This window comes from Dendropsophus ebraccatus, chromosome 1 (assembly GCF_027789765.1).
Source record: "Dendropsophus ebraccatus isolate aDenEbr1 chromosome 1, aDenEbr1.pat, whole genome shotgun sequence".
In the NCBI taxonomy this organism is placed as follows: Eukaryota; Metazoa; Chordata; class Amphibia; order Anura; family Hylidae; genus Dendropsophus; species Dendropsophus ebraccatus.
Window position 1 is genome coordinate 157019466 of NC_091454.1, and position 14273 is coordinate 157033738.

General features: G+C 43.7%; 1 protein-coding gene across 3 annotated transcripts in view; it reads left to right on the forward strand.

Annotated features, from left to right (window-relative positions):
- Window positions 1-3459: 3459 nt before the first annotated feature.
- The window catches only part of RAB27A (RAB27A, member RAS oncogene family), a 57989-nt gene continuing 47175 nt past the window's right edge, over window positions 3460-14273 (forward strand). The window contains exon 1 of one of the 3 annotated variants that reach the window (XM_069982549.1): window positions 3460-3562. The gene's annotated coding sequence lies outside the window, so the exon portion shown is untranslated. The remainder of the gene's footprint in view (window positions 3563-14273) is intronic. The other 2 variants (XM_069982522.1, XM_069982531.1) reach the window with 2 other exon arrangements.

Sequence of the window (14273 nt, forward strand, 5' to 3'; positions counted from 1 at the left end):
GGCTTACAGATGTTATGGCAGCTAGTCTGCTGAAATGCAGATAATATAGAAAATATAGCCAAAAAAGTTTAAGGACTTCTTGTTGAACTCACACTTAAAGGACTAATAAGGAGGGAATTGTTTTTAGTAAAAAACTGAACTCAAGAACAAGAGGACACAGTGAGAGGTTAATTGGGGGAAAGATCAGAAGCAACGTGAGAAAATATTACTTTACTGAAAGAGTAGTAGATACTTGGAACAAACTTCTAGCAGAGGTGGTTGGTAAATCTGCAATAACCGAATTTAAACATGCCTGGGATAAACATACATCTATCCTAAGTTAATAAGAATGGAAATACTAAGGGCAGACTAGATGGACCCAGTGGTCTTTTTCTGCCGACAATCTTCCATGTTTCCTGAAAGAACTTGCCTGATAACATTTTGAAATATTCCTGCAGCCGATGAGATGTCAAAATTTAACCTCGTAAATCATAACTGACTGACGTGAGTGCTAAAAGTTGTAATATATCTGGAGTCTGGATGCAGTTCAAGCTGGTGATAACCTGATTTTAGATCAATTTTTGAATAATTGTAAGAGTAATGTGCCTTTCTCTTTGATTAGCCCGATTGGCATGTTGCATATCCACATATAATCTGATTTTACCAGGCTGCTTAGGTTTTGGTGCTTCAACAATTGGTGAGACCCAGGGAGTTGGGCCTTCCACCCGTTCAATAACATCAGATGTCTCCAGGTCCTGAAGTTCTTTCTCCACAAACTTGCGGACATGGAATGGGATGTGCCTGTGAGATTGAACTGATGGCTGTACTGACTGATCAATGTGGAATTTCACTTGAAAGTCTTTCAGCTTACCTAGGCCTTGAAAGAGCTGGGGATATTTCTGCATAACATGATGGACAGAAGAGTTTGTAACGCTGTTTACCAGTTTCACTAGGCCCAGATATAATGCCCTATGCGTGACGCCAAGAAAAATTATAATGTCCCTTTGGTGATATTATTGTAATATGCTGAGGGTATTGTGTTGCTGGGTGGTATAGTGCAACCTCAGGGCTCACCTTCTGAAACCTTCCTGTCACAGTGGGGTCCGAAGGTGCTGGGGCCCTTGTCATCTTCAGCATACACGCAGGGACATATAATTTTTAATAAAAGTCTTCACACAATAGAGGTGAAAGTATATCAAGACTTTACTTGAAGGATAACTATATACAATCCAATACAGGGGTATCTGATGATGGCAAACTGTTGGCTTGATCAGAGTCCTTTGCTTCAGAAGAGGGTTACCTTAGTTACTATAGCTTAGACTTGGTGGATAAATAGGATTTCAAAGAGACAGACCTGTTCCAGAGACTTTATAGCTTTCCGCCTTTATAAGGTACGTGTCAATAGGTACTTGAAGTTACTGAAGAGACTTGACGCTGTCGACGCTCACTATCATGTAGGAGGAAGACGCATGGACACACTGACTTGGAAGCCAGGAAGATGTGGACGGTGAATGGGAGACCCTCAAGCATCTCACCAATCCGACAGCAGGCACTAATAAATACAGAGGATGTCCTGCTGAGACTTTGAAGACACGTATTAGTCCTTATGGCTGACTGGAAACAGGTTAGGTGGGTTGAAGATGTGACTCTGGCAATGCCAGACTACCGTCAACTGACAAGACACAGTCACAGCCCTTCTGGGTAAAAGGTGGGCGGAGCTGGCTTTCCCCTGGCCAATCACTAGAGTGTGATAGGTTGCAGGGGAGGAGCACTGATCAAGCTCAACACTTGTATTATTAGCGATTAATACATATCAACATATTAAATAAATACATAGAAGAAAACAATACCACTAAGCTAAGGAAGAGCAGCAAATACATAGGCCCTAATACAGACTGTCTAAGGTTGCCAATAGCAACAATACATTTCCAGATGCCTGACAATAAATACTGTTCTGGGCTATTACACAGAGATACTGCACTACTGCAGCTGAGAAGGGTGTCTGCAGAGCACTCCACTAAATAGAAAGTGTCTGTGATGGATTTCCCAGCAGACGTTAGTTCTGACTGAAATTTGCCACACAGAGGTAAGGCACTAGCTGAACCATATGGAAAAATCTTTAGATTAGTCAACTACAAAACAGGTTTGTTCTTTAGCTGATTATAGACAGCATGACTAAAAACATTGACAAATGCCCCTGTATCCAGCGGAGTGCCGTTTATTAGTATGGCTTGTTTTGGGTTAGTTATTGCATGCACATTTTGAGACCCCTCTTCAGTCACTGAGAATAAGTAGATGCTGCTGGGCTTATTATTAGACAGCACTGACTGCACAGCCTGCATTTTCTGTGGCATGGATCGTTTTGCAGATGGAGAAGATTGTCGTTTAGATCTGCAAACTTTTGCAAGGTGACTTTGTTTTCCACAGTTTGGACAAGTTAGTCCCCCTTGCTTGTTTGAGGTGTTACAATTTGGCTCTATTCTGGATCCTGGATTACCCCTTTGATAGGGTTGTCTAAAATTGGAAAAGAACAGCTTTGTTGCAGAAACAGCACAACCGCAGGGACAGAGGTAGCTCCGCATTTTATGTCATATATATATATATATATATATATATATATATATATATATATATATATATATATATATATATACATACATACATACACACACAGTTAGTGTTGGGGGGAGGCGCCAAAAGATGGTTTCGCACAGGGAACCATCTACCCTAAGGGTAGGTTCACACTGGCTCGTACCCATTCACGGCGGCGCGCCTATCCGCCCCTGCCATAGACACACTAGACTTGTCAGTTCTTTCAGCAGAACGCAGAATCAGCCCCGCCATAAAATGGTGTCTAAAATGGTGACAGTGTCACTTTAACTTGGATGAGGCACATCCTTGTATGATTTGCATTTAAATCTCCTTGTCAGTATCTGCAAATTCCCAGTAAGCTGTAAGTTGTCTTAGGTGGACATGATATTCATCTATTCATTTATATGTGGAGAGAAGTGCTTACTTAATAGCTCGTAGTCGCTGTCCTCCCCAGTATTAGGCAGAGTTGTGCAGATATCATTTACCTCCTCCCCAGCATGGTGTAATAACATTGCTTTCTTGTATTGTCAGTAATATTAGCCATTTATTCCAACAGGCTGCCAAGTTAGCTTGGGGCTGGTGCACCTCAGATGCAGTGAAGGAGGGTAAGCTGGCCATGGCTGGTGCTGGTGTTGCAGTCTTGTACCCAGTTTGCTGTATTGCTGAAATACCTCTAGCTGGTGATTCTTAATCCTTGTCACCAGTTGTGGCTTGTAGTGGTGATGCAGAGAACCTGAAATAATTCCACTCTGTGATAATCATCTGCTGGATGAGAACACTTTATTCCATGCGTCCACAATGGCTTCCTGTCTAGCATCTCCCTCCCCTAGCTCAGCTCCTCCCTTAGTACATCACTGTTGTTGGGCAGAATAAAGGTGAACAGTTAACAGCATGAGAATACATATAACAACTTCACGAGACCCAAATAAGGCGAGAGTGCTGAGCGCTGTCCGGAGGTGGATGGGGCCAACCGGGGCTCTGGAGGAGACAGGTGAGAGGCCGGGAGGGGACCTGCTCCAACCAGTGCAGCGCTGACTACTTGATTGCCACTGCAGGCACTGCAACTCCCAGCATGCTCCTGGAGTCTGTCAGCAGCAAGAGATCAGTGGTCTGTGCTGTAGATAGGGGTGTGCGGTGATATGTTTCTGTAGGTTCAGTATAACGCTGTGCTATAGAGGAGTTTATGCATCCTCTCACTATATAGGAATACCATGGCAGTAGTATATCAGTCATGTCTAATAGATAAGTGGACTTCTGACCATAAGGAACCCCACTGATCCTGATAATGGGGGGGGGGGGGGGGTAGTTCCACTTTCTACTTTAGGGATAGATATATTGTCAATGGAATGTGTTTGCTGTTATAGTGGAGCTTTATTCTTTTGAATAGCTGCAATACTAGTCAAAGCCTGTGGAGGCAGGTGGTGCATATTAGTGGTGTAGACACCATGGAGGCAGACCACGCAACTGTTATGGGGCCCGTGCGGCAGAGGGACCAAGGCCCCCCCCCTTCCGGCGAAACATGGTCTGCCTCCATGGCATCTACGGCTCATGCCACGCACTGGCAGAGCTCCCACTCTTGTGGCCGGAGGCTCCCTCTGCATCCATTTCTCCCAGCTTCCTGGCGTGCCAGTGATGTTACTCGTGTCCTGGGGGTTTGAGAGAACGGAATGCCGTGGCACTGCGCCGGGTCATGTGAGTATAGGGGGGGGGGGGTGCCATACAGTATACGTGGGGCCCTGTACAGTTTCTTGCTATGTGGCCCCATGAATCCTAGCTACGCCCCTGGCACTAATGCAGGGGTGAGATAACTTTTGTTTAATTCCTGAAACCCATTTCAGGTAAATTGATCTTTCAAGTGGAGGAGAAATCTGCGAGCCAAGCCTCTCCTTTCAGGCATAACTGTGAGCTTGGAGTTTGGATCTGCTCTCACAGCTAAAAGTATGGCCACATATACTTTGTTTGCAGAGCAGAATATAGTAGCATTGGCAGACATAAACTAAAATGACACATTTCTGGGATTTGTAGTGCTATAGAAACTTATGGGCGAGCCACCGTATTCATTACTATACAAGGGGCTGTGGATATTATGTTTTGTCTTTGTCACTGCAGACTATTAGTGGGTCAGTCAGAATAAGGAGGGTGAAGATCATATAGGTGACCAATACCTGTATTGAAATCCAGCTGGAAAGGTGAATATTACACTTACAGATGCCGATATCAATGGAGTTCAGACTAAGCCCACATCCAGCTTTTATGCAGTGTAGAGGAGATGATGAACAGGGAGTACATGGACCCTTCATGTGGACTTCGGCTGAACTCCATTGATATCGGCATCTGTGTAAGTGTAATCACCTTTCCAGCTGGATTTCTATACAGGTATTTGTCACCTATATAATCCTCCTTATTCTGACTGACCCACTAATTATCTGCGCTGGGTGTATCTATATGTTTAGTCTATGATCTGTATAATTGGGGGAATATAGGGTGTCCCCCACACACCTAGTAGCATTTATATTTTTGTATAAAGCGCTAGTGAGCATATCAACACGGTGTAAAGCTAAAACCTACTGAGAAAGCCCCTAACGGACTGTTACATTAGACTAAACAGCGTGGTTAAACTCTTTGGCATTTTTCCAGTATGTTTTATACCTTAGGGCCCTATTCCACCGGACGATTATCGTTCAGATTAATGTTAAATCGTTCGAATCTAAACGATAATCGTTCGGTTGAAATGCAGTTAACGATTAACGATCAAACGAGAAATCATTGATCGCTTTATAAGACCTGGACCTATTTTTATTGTTGCTCGTTCGCAAATCATTCGCATTGAATAAGACGTCATTCGGTCGTTCGCAGTAGATACGAATGCAATATCAAAGAAATAGCGAAGAAAAAACAATCGCAAATATGATCATAAGTAATGATTATCGTTCCATGGAAATAAGTGAACGTTTTTAGGTCTTTCGCAATAGCGATCTTTTGAGATCGTTAACGATTATGCGAATGATAATCGTCCGGTGGAATAAGGCCCCTAGTCGCTGTTTGCAGACATATGCCCTGTTCACCTGATGGGCGAGCAGGGGGCATGGCTAGGTGTGTAGGGTGTTTTTTTTTTTTAATATATTTTTCTGGTATTATTTCTATGGCCTTTTGTATAAGAAGTGAAAACATGCAGAACAAATTGGAGAAAATGTGTATGTGAAGGAGCCGTGAAAAATAAAACTGAAGTGTTCGCTGGTCTTGTTGACAATACTTAGTAGAATTGACCCTGATCTTTTTACTGGTCACTGTATTAGGGTATGTGCACACTTAGGAATTCTCATGGATAACTTGCCGCAGATTCCGCCATTCTTTGGGCGGACGGTGGAATCCACCTGACCATAGAATGGAGTGTATGGGATGGGAGGAGATTGAAACGGGAGCATGCGAGGACGAGTGGTGAAATCCCCTGCAAGTTATACACGAGAATTCCTTAGTGTGCACGGACCCTAAGGGTACTGTATGTGCACACTGAGGAATAGGTGACGAATTAAAGAATATTTAGCTCTGGCAGAATACGAGCAGAATTAAAGCTCCATTGACTTCTTTAGGATTTCTATACCGGGATCAGCCCCAGGAAATTCTGAGCGAAAGTTCCACTGTGTGAACAACAGAGCGGAAATCCCATTGAACACAATGAGACATTGCTCTGTTCATATTTTACGGGAGGAATTTCAAGTTGAAATTAAGAGTGAATTCCTCGCCTATTCCTTAGTGCGCACATACACTTAAAGAGGACCTGTAATCCCCGGTGCCAGGGTGACAGGCTCCCGACCCTCGCTAGAGCCCCTCATACTTACTTGATCGCCCGAAGCTCATAGAGAATGAAGGGAGCGTCGGACTCACGATTCATTCTCTATGAGCGTTGGACTGATCTCAGCCCCGCGGGGATATCTCCGTCCCGGGACTGGCCGAAGAAGCGGGATCCGGCGCGATCAAGTAAGTATAAGGGGCTCTAGCGCGCGCGCGGGGGGTTCGATAGCCTGCCACCCCGGCACCAGGGGTGACAGGTCCTCTTTAAGCCCCTTTTACACAGGCCATTTATAGGCAAGGAGCAATACTAGCGATACTAGAAACCTATCGGCCCATATAAAAATGTCAGCAATCAGCTGAGGAGCAGGAAGATGAGCCATCCTTGGCTGATGGCATCTTTTGAGCATTGCTTACCGTTGATAGAGAACAGCAAACTTGCTAAAAGTATGGGTCTACGCAAATCTGAACGATCAGCATTTGAATTCCACTGCATGGTGAAAGTGTATGTGTCCATGTTTTCCATGCAGTACTTAGGGTGGTATTCTGCTAGATCGGCGCTCGTTTACTGGGCCTATTCCAAGGCCCGATTATTGTTAAACAAGGGCTGCAGCCCTAGCTTAACTAGTATACATTATCTATGCATGGTGCAGGGCTCCTCTTCGGGGCGATTCGGACGATAATCGATTGGTGGAATAGGGCCCTTAGGCTGCATCCACCTTTTCCAGGCAGCAAGATTCAAATTGTTCATGCAGCCCAGCCGCTTAACTAGTTGTGCCGTGTGAAGCACGGTAAACGTACGCCAATCTTGCCGTAAGGCACTTGTTTGTGGCCTTGGGTGGCCAAAGATTGATTAATCTTAAATGACCCTTAGGTTAGCTTCACACGTACCGACTCGCAGCGTTAATAACGCTGCGAGTCGGCTAGGTCCTGGCAGATCACTTTCACTACATACACACAGCGGTCTGAACGACCGCTGCGTGTATGTAATTCTGCCGGCCGCTTAACCCCTTCAGCTGCCGCCCGGCTCCCGATCCCACTCCGCTGTAGACATTACCTGTCCTCCCTGCACGGGGTCCCGATGTACTGCTCTCCCGCCCAGCCAATCAGAGGCTGCGGCAGGGCAACACACTGATTGGCCGGGCGGCAGAGCAGTACGCCGGGGACCACATGCAGCGAAGACAGGTAATGTATACAGAGCGGGAGTCAGGCGGCAGCTGAAGGGGTTAAGCGGCCGGCAGAATTCATACACGCAGCCGTCGTTCAGACCGCTGTGTGTATGTAATGACAGTGATCTACCAGGACCTAGCCGACTCGCAGCGTTATTAACGCTGCAAGTCGGTACGTGTGAAACTACCCTTAAAGGTGTTATCAAGCGCTAAAAATATGGCTACTTTTCCCCCTCTCTTGTCTCCAGTTCAGGTGTGCAAATCTTCACTCACTTCAATGGAACGGAGTTCAAAACCCCACCCAATCTGGAGACGAGAGGGGGAAAAGTGGCCATGTTTTTTTAGCGCTGGATAACCCCTTTTATCCCAGTTCTAGGAACCCATAGCTGGTATTATATTCCTAGTTGGGCACATATCCTTTAATTCTCCAGGGCTGTTCTCCTCTTTTAAAAATAACTTGCAAAGCCAAAAAACCAATGTGTATCTTTCTTTTAATCTTCTTTATGTTACAAATATATATATATATATATATATATATATATATATATATATATATATATATATATAATGTATAAAATACTAGCTGCAAAATCATTGCTCGTGTCGTGATTTGATGTCTTCATTTAGGTAATTGTCTTAAAGAAAATGCCTGTGTTTTAGGGCTTTTGCAGTAAAATGATGTTGCTGAGCTAGGAAGCAGATAAATTATGATAAGAGCCTATTCTTCAAGATTGAGGTCCTTGTGACCATTGAAAATAATGAAGCAGTTGTGTTGCCATAGATCACGGTTTCATAAAGAATTTGTAGCATTTCCTTTAAATTGGACCTCTATTTGCATTAGAAATATAATTACTATTATTAAATCCTCCTCTGTACAACATGTGTATAGCCGCTAATGAGCATTAGATTGTCACACCACTATAGGGCACTAGAGTACACTTCTTAAAGTGTCACTTTTGTTATAACCTTTAAAATATAAATCAACAGTATATGTGAAATCAATTTAGCAATTTACATTAATTTATTATTTTTTTTGTTGTCATGCTGTAAAACAGAACTATACTTATCTGAAACCCAGGTCCAGTCTCCTGAAGGCAGATTTTTATTCTTGTGCTGGTTAAAAAAAAAAGAGACTAAACCCTTAAAGCCTGTCCAGTACTGCCTTCTCTGTGAGCATGCAGATGACATGGGAAATATGGGACTTCCTCTGTTTAGTCTCTTTGGAAAAAAGTCAGAAGTGCTGTGTTTACAATGATAACTAAAAAAATAAAGAATGTAAATTGCAAATATGCTTTATATCTACTGTTGATTTAGATTTTGAAGGTTATAATGACAGTGAAACTTTAAAGGGGTATTCCACTCAAACATAACTTTTCAATTGTTGCTGCCTGTGGTGAGACTAAAAATTCCTTTCATCTATGCAGTCTCCTTCTCCGTGTTCTTAGCTGCTGCTTTCTGCACATTTCACGTTTTTGGAGAGTTCATTCGGCCATGCCAAGTGACCTCTAGGCAGCACGACAGACCCACTCTTCTTGGTTAGTGCACTGACGGCAAGATCACATGTGCTTTTTGCCTATTTCCAGAACTTTCTAAGATGCATTTAATCTGTAGTGGAAGCTCTGTTCATTAATGGAGGTTTTCTATAGAACTTGTTCTGGAGGCGTACTTTGTAGTCATTTAGACACAGCTGGACGCTACCAATTATTTCTGTCTTTTTACTGTCCTAATGATAAGTAGTGATTCTTTATTTCCTCCTGAGGCCTTTATCTATAAGCACTTAGTAATAGACTACTAAGTTGTTTAGCTGAACTGTGCTTCACTCTAATTCAAAGGAGCTGCCCTCTAAGACCAAACCTACTGTGTGACAGATCCCATTACATTTCTAACCTCACCCTGTACCATTATATAGATTTGAATGACCATTAATGACAAATTCTTCAGTGTCAAGTATTCTTCAAGCTACAAGTTATCGTGTGGAGATAGAACGACAACTGCAAAACCTCTTGTGCCATGTTAAAAGCAATGTAGTAAAAATCAACATTTTGCTATTAAAATGCACTGTACTTAAAAATTTGCAAAATGGTCTTAAATGTTCTTCAAATTCGTTTTATTTAAAAAAAAAATTCACGCCAGTACTTATGAGCTGCTGCATGTCTTGCAGGAAGTCCCGTCATTTTTCAGCTTCAAAACAGTGCTTACTGCTGCACCGTTTGCAGGAATTGTCCAGAGTAGGACAGGTTTGCTCTGGGGTTTTTTCTGCTCTGGACACTTTCTGACAAGGAGGAAGCACTGTGTTGGTTTAGAAAGAACTACATAACTTTCTCAAGGGCATTTCAGAGATGTAATTCAAAAACCTTTTATAAATTTTATAATTTTTAACATATAGATGAAAATATTTCTTTCCTGCACAATACCCCTTTAAGCTGGCCATACATTTTAGATATCTGGTAGTTGAAAACACGCATGCTTGTTTCTGCATGTATTCTGAATTCACAGAGGGGTAACTGTTAGGGTCCTATTACACGGGCCGACTATGGCCTGATCATTTTAGTAAGTTTTCCTGGACCAATTAGATGGCGCCATAATCGGGCAAGAGCTGCATGGACATGGTTACTGATGTCTATGCAGCCCTTGCCCAAACACATGATATCTTACCTCTCCTCGCTCCTGGTCTTCTCTCCTGTGCTGTACAGCTTCCCGATCCTGGCGGCAGCAGCATCAGAGCAACCTGTTAGCTCACAGGATGCTTAGACGCTGCAGCCGCTGGGGCTGGGGAGCTGCACAGCACATGAGGGAAGACCAGGAGCGAGGAGAGGTAAGATATCATGTGTTTGGGCAATCGTCAGCCGTCGGCTGCGCATTGCTACTACGATTGCAATGTGCGGTCGGCACCTGACTATTTTGGGTCCAAACCTTCACCAATGATCAGCCAGTGATCAGCTGACTGTTTGTTTCTATTACACTGAGCGATAATCGGCCGAATTATCGCTCCGTGTTATAGGGCCCTTACTGTCAGACACCACTGGTGGTGTATCTCCCCGAAAACAAAACCTTTTGGATTTTATTGCCATCAGTGGAGAGGAGCCCTCAGTGGACTTTAGATGGTTGATAGATCCCTCTGAAATAGGCAAGTTTGTCCAAAATGTTATCTAATGTGTCAATAATATGTAACAAAGAAAGAAGAATAGGGTGCACTCACCGGATAAAATTCTTAGTCTTTATTTCTTCATCTTAAAAATATCTTGGACAAGGTGCAGGTAATCATCAGTGCAGACGCCATGAAGGTGCTGGTGACAGGCTGTTTCACGCCCCTAAACGGCGCTTCTACGGACCATGGTCATTTTCTTTCTGGAATTCCTAATTTTATTCCATATGCAAATTAGGAGACTTGGCACAATGGTGGCAGGACTACCACCCAGAGTGCACCATTCAGCCCCTCCTTATGAATATTGGGGCGGCACTCTGCAGGGGCAGAGAAATACCAGCAGCCTGAATCAATGATGGGAAAGAGGGTGTCTCAGACTCCCTATAGACTTTGTAATGTATTGGAAATCACAGGGATGACGGCTCTGCCCTAATGAAGCCCAAGGAGTGAGATCTGAAGAAACTAAATATTATTAAGCATCCCCTATAGATACTGACTTTCCTGTTATTTTTGATTTCCTGACAGGACAGTGACTTTATATGTATGCTCTGCATTTTTCTTTGCACAGACATTTTGTATGACATTTTTTCTCGTAAAATGGTTCGTAACAGCCCTTCATTTTTATTCAGTAAAATAATACCAAAATACGGTCAGGATTTTGAGGTAAAAATAAGGGCGTATTTTTAATGTAGTAATGTGTTCCATTGATTTCAATAGACAATTTGTCACTAGTGCCCACACAGTATAGAACAGTAGTATAGATTACGACTGTCCAAATAATAAACATGCTCATTATTTACCACCTGCTTTTGCAAAAAAAACTACCCCCCCCCCCCCAAACACACACACACACACCCAGGGGCTGGCTGGCAAGTTTTAGCCTGGGGGGCAAGCACACAGCACTGGCCCTTGAGTGACAGGCTAGCGGCCCATCTTTCAAGGACCACTCTGGCCCTTATCTACTATTATCCTCCCCAAATCGGTGCAGGGAAAGTAGATGCCACAGGCGCCACAGAATCATAGTATTGGGGTCAGTGTTCCCAGCCACGAACATCCCTTGTGATGTGAAGGCCAGCCCCAATACTCTAATCAAGATGTGTGAGTCCCATCGCGCTCCTTCAACCCCGTATCAGAGCCATGTCTCACCTCTGGTTGAGATGTCTCAAGCCCCTGAGTACTTCTTAAAACCTAGTGCTTTCTCACATGCTATATAGTATGTAATGAGAGCTATACCAAGATATACATCTATTGGATTAAAGGGAACCCAGCTCCAGGTGTGCACCATAGTACCTTGGGGTTGCCTTTACACAGAGAGATTTATCTGACAGATTTTTGAAGCCAAAGTCAGGAACAGACCATAAACTCCATTCCTGACTTTGGCTTCAAAAATGAGTCAGATAATCTGTCTGTGTGAATGCACCCTAGGGCTGCGTTCACACTACGTATATTTCAGTCAGTATATGTATATTTCAGTCAGTATATGTATATTTCAGTCAGTATTGCAACCAAAACCAGGAGTTGATTAAAAACACAGAAAGGATCTGATCACACAATGGTGAAATTGAGTGGACGGACGCCATTTAATGGCAAATATTTGCTGTTATTTTAGAACAACGGCTGTTATATTGAAATAATGGCCGTTATTTACCATTATATGGCGGCCATCCACTCAATTTCAACATTGTGTGAACAGATCCTTTCTGTGTTTTTAATCCACTCCTGGTTTTGGTTGCAATACTGACTGAAATATACGTAGTATGAACGCAGCCTTAAAGTGTCACTGCCGTTAGAATTTTTTGGCAGAAATCAATAGTACAGGCAATTTTAAGAAACTTTGTAATTGGGTTTATTAGCCAAAAAATGAATTTTTATAATGAAAAAGCAGTTTGAACCTCTTCCCCTGTCTTCATTGTTTTCCTATGGAGAGAGAGATAAAAGACAACAAAACAGGGCAACAAAGAGTTAAATGTACTGCCACATCAGGGATCTCTCCTCTGATGTCACCACTAACCTCTCTGACCTCTGAATAGCCTCTGAATAGCTCCCCCCGCTGTGCAATCCGTTCTCTGCTGCCAGCTAATCTCACTCCTTCTCCCTCCCCCCTCCCCTCTTCATAGACCAGACAGGATCCTACTGATAAAAGAGATGAAAACAGTCGAGATTTCCTGATTCTGAGGAGTGGATAGCAGAAAGGAGAGGAGGGGGGGGACCTGGGAAAAGGCTTTTTACTTGCAGATAATAGCAGATTTGCCTAATAAACCCAATTACAAAGTTTCTTAAAATCGTCTGGACTATTGATTTCTGCAAAAAAAAAAAATATATATATATATATATATATATATATATATATATTTAACGACAGTGACTCTTTAAGGTACCATGCTGTGTACCTGGTGACCTTGATATCAGTGCTGTAATCATTTAAATTGCCCTTCTGGTTCTCTTATCCTGTTACAACCATCAGCCCTAAGGGTGCCTTCACACCTACCGACTCGCAGCGTTAATAACGCTGCGAGTTGGCTAGGTCCTGGCAGATCACTGTCATTACATACACGCAGTGGTCTGAACGACCGCTGCGTGTATGTACACCTGCCGGCCGCTTAACCCCTTCTGATGCCGCCCGCCTCCCGCTCCAGCTCTGTATACATTACCTGTCCTGTTACCTTACCCCCCCTCTGAGTATCCATATATTAGTTGGGCCACCTCTGTGCCCCAATAAACTAAAAAGCCCCTCTATGTGCATCCATATAGACATCAGGACCCTTTATGCCGCCAACAGAGTAGCTGGGTCCCCTATGTGCCCCAGTAGACTAGTTAAGCCCCTATCTGGGCATGCCCAATACTTGTTAGGCCCTTCTGTGCTCCCATACAGTATTAGGCTATGTTCACACAACGTATTTTTTCGTATTTCTACGGCCGTTGTTGCCGATTGCAAGAACGGCCGTAGTTAATACGAAAAAAATATGTGTGCGATCTGTCTATGGGATCCCGGCCGGATCGTATACACATAGTATACGCTCTGTCAGGGATCCCTTGCGGCGCCGCAAACAACTGACATGTCAGTGCACACTATGAAGCGAGCAGCTGCGGCCGCTCGCTTCATAGTGTGCAGTGGGGAGTTCTGATGTGGGCGCACGCTGAAGTCTGCAGCCATAAAGATCATCTGGTCAGTACCGGCTGGGATGATCTTTTCAGAGCCTGGCCGGGTCACGGAATGGACAGTCTCTTACTATAGGTGCACATGGCCTGAGTATGTAGTGCCCCCTCTGTTACCCCATATAGCATGCTATAGAGTCCATATATTGTAGAAGGACCCTCTGTGTAACAACATGGTAATTAGGCCCCCTCCAAGCATCCATACATTAGGTAAGACCCCAGGGTAATAACCCCCCCCCCCCCCCCCCCCAGGAGACAGCTCCCACCATTAATATTATTTCCCCTCTCCCCCATAAATGTTAACCCCCTGGGAACTAGTGGAAAGCCCTCACCATTAATAGCAGCCCCACCTCCATTATATGATTGTTGTATGATAACATGATTGCTGAAATAGAAATCAGCACAGCTCCTCTTCTCCCCACCTCAAGCCTGTGACGTCACTA